Genomic DNA, 14,405 nt, shown 5'->3' on the forward strand with positions numbered 1-14,405 from the left:
AAAGAGGACCAGGTTTAGTTGAGTGTTTTCTGGATTAGAATAATTGTCTCCACTAATCTGCTTGGATTCATTAAAATGGTCAAAGAGGACTTTCCAAGCCATCAGGATTATGAGGTTATACAAAAAAAAATAAAAAAAAGTGTGTGCCGAGCGAGTCGCAGCCCAGCGGAACAGACTCAGAAATCCAGGCGAACATGAGGGAGACGGCCTGATTTTATCCTCACCCTGCCTTCAGACACTACTCATCTCCTCCTTCCTTTTATGCCCCCCCCCCCCCCCCCCCCCGCCCCCGCCCCAGCCCACTGAGCTGGCTGAAGACAGGATGAGGGAAAACACCTCCCCACTCCTCCTCCCTCCATCCCAGCTTATTAAATCCCCGAGTCTACAGGAGGATTCTTTCATGCGTAAAAGATTTACGTAAGACGGAGAATTTACTCAATTCTGTCCTCATTTCCTTATGCTGTACACACCAAATCCTTTTTCTCTATGCAGCATATTGGAGTCTGGCTTTCCGCGGCGTTGTTCTGGCACCAGAACCAGGCCTCTTGCTTTTTCTTCTCCCTTCTTTGTTTCTTTGCTCTGATTAACTGAGAGGGCGTTTTTGCAACAGGCCACACTTGATGTGCTGCCTCTGATTAGAACATGTTAAAAATACCAACGCGCTGCGCCACTCCATCGACTCCATCCTGCCTTCTGTCTCCTCTTTCTGTCCACCTCTCCCACTCTGTCTGCTTTGTTCCTTTCAGATTTCTCAACCACATAGTGCTCCTTTGTCCCAGTCTCCTTGATTAAAGATTTTACTTCAGATGCATGTTTTTTTTTTTCTTTTTTCAATCAAATTTCTCCATCTTCCTCCCTGTGGTCATGCACCCCCCCCCCCCCCCCCCCCCCCCCCCCCCCGCCTTTTTTTTTTGTCACGCTTTGTCTCTTAACTGCCTGGAGGCTGATGTTTGATTATAGCGTCACTCTTTCTGATTATGACCTCTTGTCTGTGAGTGCTGTAGTCTTGCTGGCACATTCGTTCCCAATCAGCCAGTGTGACCTTGGTGGAATAACAGAGGCAGAGACAGTAAAAGGTCTCTTATCTGGGCTGCAAATGAAAAAGAAAAAGGAAACACACAACAACAAGCATAACAAGGAATGAGAGTACCAGTTTAGTATTGTTCAAATAACTCTATATTTAATTAAAGCGAATATGACCCAGTGGACTATGTTGCTTTTAACATGACATTTCTTTACTTAACTAATGTGAATCATTAGTGGCAATCGACACTGTAGAGGCACAAATAAGGCTCCGTTTACACAGCAACACTACTACGATTCAATTAAATGTGGACTAGAGATATATATGATGCAGACATGTTGGCGCAATTTGGAAAAGAAAATTAAGGTATTTCAAACCTCTATCAAAAGTATACAATAAAAGACTTAGAAATTCTGCGGTGTATTCATTACTTCTTTTGCCTGACCGCAGGAAACACACCGCGGGTGCGTCCAGATCACCACTGCAAAGCTCAGTGCAAAAAACAGGAGTGACCCTCACCTCTGAGAACGACCACACAGCATGCAGACACACACAGCCATGATTTATTCCCTGTGGCTATTCCCCGTTTCCTGGAATATGAAATGCACAAGATAATAAAACTTTTGTTTGGACAGACTCACACAGGTTCCTAAAACAAAACTCTACAATCCACAGCTACTCCAAAACACATGAAATGGTGTAACAGTCTTTAGTGGAACCAGCATCACAGGAGGAGAGACTAGTTACTGAATTTCAGCTCTGATTCTGTCCAATTGGAATTACAACAAATCACCAGGTCAAACAGCCCTGACATATTTTTAGTTAATCACATGATGACATGATGACTGAACACATGCGCGGGTTATATTCAGTCACAGTTGAACCTTCTAATCAAGAAGTTGAGATATTCTAGATCAAATCAAGCATCTGCAGGATGTGCTGACTCTTCTGAACCATTTCCATCCTCAGTTCCTGCTGTGTTCATGTCTCGTGTGGTCTGATCATGCTCAATAAGTTACAGGAGAAAAAAGGATTTGCTGCTCACATCTTGGTGTCACATCCACCTGCAGAGCTGCAGCGGAGTCCATGTCTTTACGGGTTAAGGCTGTTACTACGAAGCAGGTGGTAATGTAATGGCTGATTCACATTCTTGCTTCGACTGTTCATTTTGAATTAGGTTGGTTGTGGTAAATGATACTCCTATTTCTATTATCAGCTCCTGAGAAAATATCCCTGCATTTAGCCTCTAATTGCTCTGCTATAATCATTATCTCATCTGCTATATTTCTGTCTTTTATATATCAGAGATGGAAGCTTCCCTTCTGTAAAATGCAATTTGACAGAATTTACCAAATCTGGTGAATTTTACTAAAGACGCTAAAACGTGTCAGGCCTATGTACCTGTTTTGTAAATACTCTGAACCTGAATATTTACAAAACAGGGATATTTCTCTGTGTTTGGGTCGTGCATTTACATATAAACGCAGCTACGAGTCACCACAAAGGATGACTTCTGAAAAACTCTGGCCACAGTGGAGATCTGGATAAACTCTCTGTTTGCATCTAAAGAGGTAAAGGAGGGTCGGCAGTGATTTATGTCACAATTTGTGACATTGTGTTTTTTTCAAGGATTCTGATGGCTTCATGCTTCTTGTTACACTGCCCCCTACAGGTTTGGCAGCTCATAGCAGCTCTAAACCAGTTTGTACAGTAAAACCTCTGATGTAGGGACGCCCTAAATTCCAAGGGTAGGGAGCCTCTTACAGTCCACAGGCCTTATGTTCTCTGCTGTAAAGGGAAAGTAAAACCTACTTTATCGGTCAAAGACTAACTCAACGACGACACGGTTCCCCCGTGGCTCCAGTTGTTCATTCAAACCAAACAGTAATGCTTCTTCACCTTGTTGCCCCCTGGAGAAAGTAGGTCATGTTCTCTGACGTCCGTCGTCGTCGGGGCCTCGTGTTGAACAGCAAATCTCATCTTAGCTCTAATATCTACAGTCGTGTACTGGATCCCAACTTTTATGAACAAGAATTAATTTTTATTTTATCTAATAGTTTATTTGCAGAGGACAGTGCACATTGATGGACACTCAGTACAGTTACTTGTGTAATTGGCCAGATTTAGCCATGGGCTACTTTCCATCTGTAGTCCTCGTACATTTAAGACAACAACAATTATTTAAACACAAACAAACATGGACATAGACATAAACACATTTATCAGTCTATAACATTTAATCAGGTCTTACCAGTGATCACAAGGTTGTTTAGCCTTTAACCAGAGTTTCAGCTCTTTTTAAAATGCTGTAAAAGTGCAAGACTCCCTAATAGTAATTTGAAGACTATTATTGTTTTGTCCAGTGGTGGTTCGTCTGAATGGAACCTCACAGTCTCCTCTCGTGGCTGATCTGGTTCTAAGATTATTATCTATTCGTCTAATAAATTCCTCCAAAGGGGGAGGGGCTAAACCATGGAGGGGTTTGTAGTTGAGACAAGCGTGTTAAAAAATTCTAAAGTTTTCAAAACTCAGAAGATGATATTTCTCTAAAATTGGACAATGGTGAGAGGAGTAGGGTTTTTTATACAGCTGTTCTACAGGTTTTAGTGCAGTGATGCCAGCAAATGACCAGACAGTAAAACAGTACTCTATGTGAGGGAAGATCATACAATGAAGATAAGATTTTATAGTGTTGACAACCTTTTTTTATATGTTTTTGAAGGTAAAGTGTGAGTCCAGTATGACTCCAAGGACCAGTTCAAGCACCTCTCCATCTATAGAGACTGAAAGGTTGTTCTTAGGTGAATGTCATACACATTGCTTTTTACTATTGCGAACTAGACGGTGATCTTTGAGCCAGAGCTGGACCTTTGTTGATTGGATGAAATATCGTCAGTTGTTGAACCTTGAGTAAAAATGACTGTGTCATCCACATACATTTGAACATTAAGGTTGGGACATATGTCTGGGACGTTATTTATGTATAGTGGCAATAATAAGGGTCCAAGGAAAGATCCCTGTGGGACACCTACAGGACAGCTGAGGTGAGGCGACTTAACACCATCAGCCACCACACATTGGTTGATTCTGAGAGATTGATCGATGGAGTCTGTGCTCACCTTTATCCCAGTCAGGGGGAACAAACACATCAGGACGTGCGCCCATACTGGAGGTGAAGTGACCTCAATGGCAGCGGCAGTAAAACGATGGTATCAGATCTTTGAAACATGCTTGGCAGTGATGTACAACGTCCACAGTAACGTTCGCACTGTGGACCCTGAGGCTTCAAACTGAAACCAGAAGAAGGCAGTGTGAAGGCTTCAGAGAGACAAACCGAGCTCAGGTGAGAACGACCGAGGTTCAGAGCCACGGGGAAACTTTGCAAACTGGAAAAATGGAAGTCATCTATCATTCCTTCACTGTGGATGGTTAGAAACATTATCAAACATTCCTCTTTTTCTCCTTTCTCCATCTGTCATATTCGCCTCACTGCATTCATCATTCCCTGGCGCCTCCTGCCTCTGACTTTGCATGTATCTGCTGTGGCACCTCTCCAGTTTTTAATTTGAGCTCCATGCTTTGCCTATTGTTTTGAGCACACAGTGTCTTCACTGTTGATCTCTCATTCATTGGAAATACTCACAAGGGCAGAATATTAATGACGAAACATGTCTCTGCTGTAGTTATTTACATGAATATATAAACAAGTTTTTTTAGTTTGGCTCATTTCTTTCCCAGTGAACTAATCAATCATTTAGCATGCATGTGAGGATCCTGAACATGGCTCAGGCTTCAATTCCTGGCAGCTTCCAGAAGCTCCTCTGCTGCGTCTAAAAGAGGCCATTATAACCACAACAAGAATGATAACACAATGTTATCTAGCGGATATGAAAACTGATTGCTTCAATAGTTCATTAGCTTTACAGTACAAACCATAGCTGAGGGGAGTATTTAGTTACAAACTAAAGTACTACAGAGAAGATTTCAAATTGAGGCTGATGACGGTGCTGGAGGAGAACTCATCACATCATTGAATTAATTTTTGGAGAAAGACAATCATCTGCACTGAACCTTGTGGTGAGGTATCTACAGATTGCAGAGATCGTTCAAACAGGCCTGTGTCTGATTATTTGATGGTCGCAGTGGAAGGTAAGCAATACAAATGTACACCCCTGGTGGCCATGAAAGCCACGATGGTTCGTCTGAGATTCATCCACTGCAGCTGGCAGACCGTGTGGAAACAAACATTTTCTCTGAGGGTGTTCTAAAGTATTGTAGTTACGCAAGACTGAAGAGTGGCAAATTACTTTTTTTCTAAGAAACCTAATTTAACAAAAAGAGGTCCGCTCGCATACCAACAGCAACCACAAGCAGTGTTGCCAGTTACCTTGAAAAAGTAATCTGATTACTAGTGACTCCATTAAAAAGTTACTTAGATTCCCAATTACTTGCTTTTAAAAGTACCTAAGTTAGATTACAAGTAACTTTTCCGCCGCATGAACATACAAATGACAACCGGTTTTTTTTGGGGGGGGGACTTCCTGCCAATATATCTTTTTACTAATGAAAATTACTAAAAATTGTGTACCATCTCTGCATTTGTGTTCTTGTTGCAATGTTAAGGTTTAGTGATGATGTTTCTTGGTTCCCATTCTTTTGTGTCACCTGAACGCACCATTAGAGCGAGTTGACCTGTGATTGGCTGAGAGTGGAGAAGGGGGTGGGTCAGGTGAGCATGCTGAGACGATCTGTGCATGTGCCTGTGTGTGCGTGCGTGTGTGTGCATGCGTGTGTGTGTGTCTGTGTGTGCATGCGTGTGTGTGTGTGTGTGTGTGTGTGTGTGTGTGTGTGTGTGTGTGTGTGTGTGTGTGTGTGTGTGTGTGTGTGTGTGTGTGTCCGGTTGGAGGAGAATGAAGGAGGTTCTGTTAAGTAATAAAGCGGCTTTACAGACATGAAACTCTCCTTACTTAGTAAGTAAGTTCACACTGCAGGGAAATGTGACCCAATTCAGATTTTTTACTCAAGTGACTCATATCCAACCTGTTTTGTGGCCGTGTCAAAGCTCCAAAACCGATTTTTTCACACCAGACCCAGGCCTCAATCATATGATATTCAGATATTTTTCTCCAAGCGACTGCTTCGTCATCGACGTGTGACTGACGTCACCGATGAGCGCCGGAGGAAGCGGCTTCGCCAAAATGTTAAAAGCTGTTTAAAGCTGAGCTCTATTATCACTTCATTCTCCTTCTTTCCTTCTTCATGTTTAGATTTTGTCGCTCGTATTTAACAACCACTTGAAAATGAATCTAAACACTGACCAGCGTTGCCAGATATGGCGGTATCCCCCAATTTGGGAGCCAAACTCTCTCTCACCTTGTAACTTTGTTTATTTTGTGCATTTGTGTGTTTATGGCGTGTTCATTATTACACATATAATAATTTCACAGTTTCAACATGATTCCTACACAGGCTGAGATTCGGGCTGGTTTTTAATTGAGGTGTCTCGGTTTTACATTGTTCAGGCTGAAAACAGTGAGTAACATCTGGCAACCCTGGTGCTGACAGGCATGCCATGTGTAAAGAGCGCGCTCCGCGTGACTTCATGTCGTCTTCTGTGCTCTGAAGCCTGAAAAAATCTGGTCCAATAACGTTCACATGGCAGATCGTGTTTAAATTATCAGGCAAAAAAATCGGAATTGAGCTAAGATATGATTTTTTTGCGTGATCATTCACATTACATTTTAAACACAACCTCTATCAGACGGCCGTGTGAACGTGATCGAATCCGATGGGTTTGGCCCGCAGAGCGAAGAAGACGCCGTTGACAGAAGTAAATATGGATGGCATCACCACGGTTGCCAGATGTGACTCACTGTTTCCACCCAAACCATGTAAAACACACACACCTCAATAAAAACCAGCTTGTGAGAAATCATGTGACAACCATAAAACTATTAAATGTGTAATAAAGTACACACCACAAATGCACAAAATAGACAAAAGGTAAAAGATAAGAGAGTTTGGCTCTCCAATTGGGGGATGGTCCACGGACAACTTGTCCACAAACCTGCAACCCTGGACAACTGGTCCACGACTCATTTTTTTCAGCATTATTGATTTGAAGGACTTCAAAGTATATTTGATACATTTGGAAGGATTATTAAGTATATTCGACTCAAAAACATGCTAGTATATTAAGCTATATGCAGCTTCCAACTGAGCTTTTCATCAGAGGTAATCCTCCAAAATGTATTTAAATGCGCTTGTTCAACTTGTTTGCCATTAAGAGAATGGTAAACAAAGAGAAACAAAGCCATATGATACTATACTAAATATATATAGACATATACTAGATATATGAAAAAAATCTAGTATTCTTCTTCCTGTTCTCGACGAAGGCAGACACTCCCTCCTTTATCTGCCCTGCTTGCTGCTCCTTGTCCCGTCTTGTATTTGTCAGAACTGAGTAGGAGCCTCTCTCTACATCTCCAAACCTAAATTGTGGAATTGATCAGCTGGTCTCTCAATAGAATTGACCACATTTCGTTCAACAAACAGAATGAGCAAGGGAGAACCTTCCTCTCCTGATGGAACACGTTGCCAGATACACGTTGGACTCCTGGAGGAGTTGGAGGATCGTGTGTCTGTCCATTCTTTCCACCGAGGACATGGAAGACGTCTACATAAATTCAATTATGATAACAGGTATGCTGCTGATTGAAGCTGACAGTTTTCTGATCTGATCACAAGGTTTGGATGACGCTGGCAGCTGTTTTGGGAAGGCTGCCAGGTTTCACTGAGGGATTGTGCAGAGCTCTTAACACTCAGACTCATGCGATAAACGAACTTGAAAGTAAGCAGGATACGACTTTTGAACGTCTACGCTGGATGGAATCCAACTTGGAGAAGTTGTCAGCTCAGCTCGAAGGTGGACAACTCGGCTGGAAGCTAAGGGCCACCACATTCGAATATATTGGACACACTACGGAGAGACCGAGGACTCAAGGTTGAGAGAATTTGTGCTCGGCCTGACTGAAAACAATTGTGATCAAGAATTGACTGCCCCAGAAAGCCAGTCGTCCAAGGCTGGTTTGTTTATCAACATTCTCCTGGATGCTTTTGTGTGACAGACTTTTGTTAACATGTCGACAGAGAATTTGACTTTGTTTACGACAATACACTTTATTATATATGTGCATTTCCAGAATTTAAATGTACTATGCACTCGATAAGGTGTGCCAAGCACATTTCAGTTCAGAGGCCACATACAGCACAATTTCATCTTGAGTAGGCCGAACTGGTATAATGATGCCCAAATATCCATTAAATTAAAAAGTTTCCTTGTTGCGATGCAGAGTATACATGATGGAAATGTCTCTAGTTTCACAAAACCAAACAATTACCTCAGAAAATGACTACAATCTCAACATAAAGCCTAATTTTGATGAAACCTTCTGGTGCAAAATACAGTGAAATGTCCAGGAATCGTCTCCTATAGCTGTTGCATTATGGGTGTTATTTCAAACTCACTCTGACAGCTGGACTTTTCGCAACCAGATCGCTATCTTTCATAGCAGTATCTCAGCTCGGCTCTCAGTGTTGTGTCATCTCGCTACTCTTAAGAAGTTTGTCAAACAAACAAACAAACAAACAAACAAACAAACAAACAAACAAACAAACAAACAAACAAACAAACAAACAAACAAACAAATAAATAAATAAATGTTTCCTTTGAAATCTTAATCAATCAGTCACCTTTATTTATATAGCACTTTTTATACACTTAGTGTAATGCAAAGTCCTTAACATGATTTAAAAATAATGCAAAGACAGAATAACACAACACACACACACACACACACACACACACACACACACACACACACACACACACACACACACACACACACACACACACACATAGAAATCAGTTTAAAACCGGATTAAAAAGGGGAGTTTTTAAACTTTTTTTAAAAGCATCAACGGTCTCTGCAGCCCTGAGCTCCCTGGCAGGCTGTTCGACGAGCGGGGGCCATAGATAGGAGCTGAATGCAGCCTCCCCGTTGGTCTTGGTCCTGGTTTGAGGTCCAAAGGCCATCGCCGGAGGACCTCAGGGCCCGTGAGGGTCGACATGGTAAAAGTAGGCCAGATAAATAAGAGGGTACAAAACCAAAGACATTTAAGAACTAATAAAAGAACCTTAAAATCCATCCTGAAGCAAACAGGGAGCCAATGCAGCGATTTTAAAACAGGCGTGATGTGGGCCCGCCCTCTGGTCCTCGTCAGCACTGGTGCAGCAGAGTTTTGTAGAAGTTGAAGTGTTGGCAAGGTTGTTTTGGGAGGGAGACCAGAGAGCAGGGCGTTACAATAGTCTAGCCTACAGGAAATAAATGCATTAGCACCTCAGCGCTTGCCTGAGAGAGAAGTGGGCGGACTCTGGCTATGTTCTTCAGCTGATAAAAACCAGTCTTTGTGACATTTTTGATGTGTGAGATAAAATTAAGCTCACAGTCAAAAGTCACGCCCAGGTTTTTTATGGATGAAGATGGGTTAAAATCTAACAAGTTTCTCTCTCTGGCATTCAGGACCTACAACTAAAACCTCTGCTTTGTCCTGGTTGAGCTGAAGGAAGTTTGCTGCCATCAAAGACTTAATATCTAAAATGCAGTTAAGAAGGGCATCAATTGGCCTTGTGTCATCAGGAGACACCGCCACATACAGCTGTGTGTCATCAGCATAGCTATGGATGCTGATGCCATGTCTCCTGATGACATCCCCGAGTGGCAGCATGTAAAGATTAAGGATTGGGCCTAAAATCGACCCTTGGGGAACCCCACAGCTGACTTCATGGATTCCCGAGGAACGTGTATCCATACCTACAAAGAAACGACGAACTGTGAGATAAAAACTGAACCACTTAAAAACATTACCAGAGACACTGGCCAGATTCCTGAGTCTATCTAATAAAATTAAATGGTCTACAGTGTCAAAGATAGTGCTAAGATCCAACAAAATCAAGACTGTGAGCTGTTGGGAGTCTTGATTGTACCTGATGTCATTTAAAACCTTTAAAAGGGCTGTGCTGTGGTTCTTCCTAAAACAAGACTGACGCGTCTCTAAAATGTTATTTGTAAGTAAGAAATCACTGTATTGAGTAAAATAGTAAAATCTTGCTTAAAAATGGTAAGTTGGATACGGACGGTAGTTATTAAGAACCTTGGGGTCTAAACTGCTCTTCTTCAGAATGGGCCTCACCACGGCCGTTTTTAAGGCGGCTGGGAAACACCCATCTGAAGAGAGCAGTTGACCATGTTTAAAAGCTGTTCCTCAAAGAACCCATAAAATGATTTAAAAGGTGAGGTAGGAATTGGATCTAAAAGGCAGCTTGTTGGGTTAACTTGGGAGAATACTCCACCAAGCATCAACCAGGGCAAAACAGTCCAGTGATTCTTCAGGTGACGACACCAGTCCAGGTGAGTTAAAAGGTAAACTTTGTAAAGGTAAAAGACTAGATCTGATCTCATTTATTTTGCTTCTGAGGTGGTGGGCATAATCCTCACAAAAGGAGTTAGTGGGTGATGGGTTTTTATTAAAATTGGTGTTTGTTAAAAGGTCGAAGGTGGAGAAGAGGAGTTTGGGGTTATTTTTGTTGTCTCTGATGAGCTTTGAGAAGTAGGAAATCCTTGACCGTTTACCTGTTCGATTGTATGATTTGAGAGGTCACGCAAAATTTCATAGTGAATGGTGAGTTTTGATTTTCTCCACCTCCACTCAGCAATCCTGCAGTTTCTTTTGTGTTCATCAGTTTCTTTGTTCCTCTATGGTGCTGGATCTTTACAATGTGCTTGGTGGGTAGCCTCATGTTCGACATCCCTGCACGAAAGCAAAAGGAAATATCTGCAATTGTTAATATTTATCAGTTAGCATGCTATATTTTTTATTGATCTGGCCTCATACGGCGATTATATGGGGATTTATGTAGCACTTGAACTCAAATGAATTTGACACCTTTGTCTATTATGGGCATACTTCCTCATGATTGATTTTTTTACAAACGTCTTCTTTATTAGATTGATCCGGAATCCTGTGTCTTGCGTTGTTATCCCTAACAAACAAACAAACAAACAAAACAAACACACAAACACACAAACAAACAAACATACAAACAAACAAACAAACAAACAAACAAACAAACAAATAAATAAATAAATGTTTCCTTTGAAATCTTAATCAATCAGTCACCTTTATTTATATAGCACTTTTTATACACTTAGTGTAATGCAAAGTCCTTAACATGATTTAAAAATAATGCAAAGACAGAATAACACACACACACACAAACACACACACACACACACACACACACACACACATATAGAAATCAGTTTAAAACCGGATTAAAAAGGGGAGTTTTTAAACTTTTTTTAAAAGCATCAACGGTCTCTGCAGCCCTGAGCTCCCTGGCAGGCTGTTCGACGAGCGGGGGCCATAGATAGGAGCTGAATGCAGCCTCCCCGTTGGTCTTGGTCCTGGTTTGAGGTCCAAAGGCCATCGCCGGAGGACCTCAGGGCCCGTGAGGGTCGACATGGTAAAAGTAGGCCAGATAAATAAGAGGGTACAAAACCAAAGACATTTAAGAACTAATAAAAGAACCTTAAAATCCATCCTGAAGCAAACAGGGAGCCAATGCAGCGATTTTAAAACAGGCGTGATGTGGGCCCGCCCTCTGGTCCTCGTCAGCACTGGTGCAGCAGAGTTTTGTAGAAGTTGAAGTGTTGGCAAGGTTGTTTTGGGAGGGAGACCAGAGAGCAGGGCGTTACAATAGTCTAGCCTACAGGAAATAAATGCATTAGCACCTCAGCGCTTGCCTGAGAGAGAAGTGGGCGGACTCTGGCTATGTTCTTCAGCTGATAAAAACCAGTCTTTGTGACATTTTTGATGTGTGAGATAAAATTAAGCTCACAGTCAAAAGTCACGCCCAGGTTTTTTATGGATGAAGATGGGTTAAAATCTAACAAGTTTCTCTCTCTGGCATTCAGGACCTACAACTAAAACCTCTGCTTTGTCCTGGTTGAGCTGAAGGAAGTTTGCTGCCATCAAAGACTTAATATCTAAAATGCAGTTAAGAAGGGCATCAATTGGCCTTGTGTCATCAGGAGACACCGCCACATACAGCTGTGTGTCATCAGCATAGCTATGGATGCTGATGCCATGTCTCCTGATGACATCCCCGAGTGGCAGCATGTAAAGATTAAGGATTGGGCCTAAAATCGACCCTTGGGGAACCCCACAGCTGACTTCATGGATTCCCGAGGAACGTGTATCCATACCTACAAAGAAACGACGAACTGTGAGATAAAAACTGAACCACTTAAAAACATTACCAGAGACACTGGCCAGATTCCTGAGTCTATCTAATAAAATTAAATGGTCTACAGTGTCAAAGATAGTGCTAAGATCCAACAAAATCAAGACTGTGAGCTGTTGGGAGTCTTGATTGTACCTGATGTCATTTAAAACCTTTAAAAGGGCTGTGCTGTGGTTCTTCCTAAAACAAGACTGACGCGTCTCTAAAATGTTATTTGTAAGTAAGAAATCACTGTATTGAGTAAAATAGTAAAATCTTGCTTAAAAATGGTAAGTTGGATACGGACGGTAGTTATTAAGAACCTTGGGGTCTAAACTGCTCTTCTTCAGAATGGGCCTCACCACGGCCGTTTTTAAGGCGGCTGGGAAACACCCATCTGAAGAGAGCAGTTGACCATGTTTAAAAGCTGTTCCTCAAAGAACCCATAAAATGATTTAAAAGGTGAGGTAGGAATTGGATCTAAAAGGCAGCTTGTTGGGTTAACTTGGGAGAATACTCCACCAAGCATCAACCAGGGCAAAACAGTCCAGTGATTCTTCAGGTGACGACACCAGTCCAGGTGAGTTAAAAGGTAAACTTTGTAAAGGTAAAAGACTAGATCTGATCTCATTTATTTTGCTTCTGAGGTGGTGGGCATAATCCTCACAAAAGGAGTTAGTGGGTGATGGGTTTTTATTAAAATTGGTGTTTGTTAAAAGGTCGAAGGTGGAGAAGAGGAGTTTGGGGTTATTTTTGTTGTCTCTGATGAGCTTTGAGAAGTAGGAAATCCTTGACCGTTTACCTGTTCGATTGTATGATTTGAGAGGTCACGGAAAATTTCATAGTGAATGGTGAGTTTTGATTTTCTCCACCTCCACTCAGCAATCCTGCAGTTTCTTTTGTGTTCATCAGTTTCTTTGTTCCTCTATGGTGCTGGATCTTTACAATGTGCTTGGTGGGTAGCCTCATGTTCGACATCCCTGCACGAAAGCAAAAGGAAATATCTGCAATTGTTAATATTTATCAGTTAGCATGCTATATTTTTTATTGATCTGGCCTCATACGGCGATTATATGGGGATTTATGTAGCACTTGAACTCAAATGAATTTGACACCTTTGTCTATTATGGGCATACTTCCTCATGATTGATTTTTTTACAAACGTCTTCTTTATTAGATTGATCCGGAATCCTGTGTCTTGCGTTGTTATCCCTAACAAACAAACAAACAAACAAACAAAACAAACACACAAACACACAAACAAACAAACAAACATACAAACAAACAAACAAACAAATAAACAAACAAACAAATAAATAAATAAATGTTTCCTTTGAAATCTTAATCAATCAGTCACCTTTATTTATATAGCACTTTTTATACACTTAGTGTAATGCAAAGTCCTTAACATGATTTAAAAATAATGCAAAGACAGAATAACACACACACACACACAAACACACACACACACACACACACACACACATATATAGAAATCAGTTTAAAACCGGATTAAAAAGGGGAGTTTTTAAACTTTTTTTAAAAGCATCAACGGTCTCTGCAGCCCTGAGCTCCCTGGCAGGCTGTTCGACGAGCGGGGGCCATAGATAGGAGCTGAATGCAGCCTCCCCGTTGGTCTTGGTCCTGGTTTGAGGTCCAAAGGCCATCGCCGGAGGACCTCAGGGCCCGTGAGGGTCGACATGGTAAAAGTAGGCCAGATAAATAAGAGGGTACAAAACCAAAGACATTTAAGAACTAATAAAAGAACCTTAAAATCCATCCTGAAGCAAACAGGGAGCCAATGCAGCGATTTTAAAACAGGCGTGATGTGGGCCCGCCCTCTGGTCCTCGTCAGCACTGGTGCAGCAGAGTTTTGTAGAAGTTGAAGTGTTGGCAAGGTTGTTTTGGGAGGGAGACCAGAGAGCAGGGCGTTACAATAGTCTAGCCTACAGGAAATAAATGCATTAGCACCTCAGCGCTTGCCTGAGAGAGAAGTGGGCGGACTCTGGCTATGTTCTTCAGCTGATAAAAACC

Source organism: Lipophrys pholis (assembly GCF_963383615.2).
Source record: "Lipophrys pholis genome assembly, chromosome: 13".
Lineage (NCBI taxonomy): Eukaryota > Metazoa > Chordata > Actinopteri > Blenniiformes > Blenniidae > Lipophrys > Lipophrys pholis.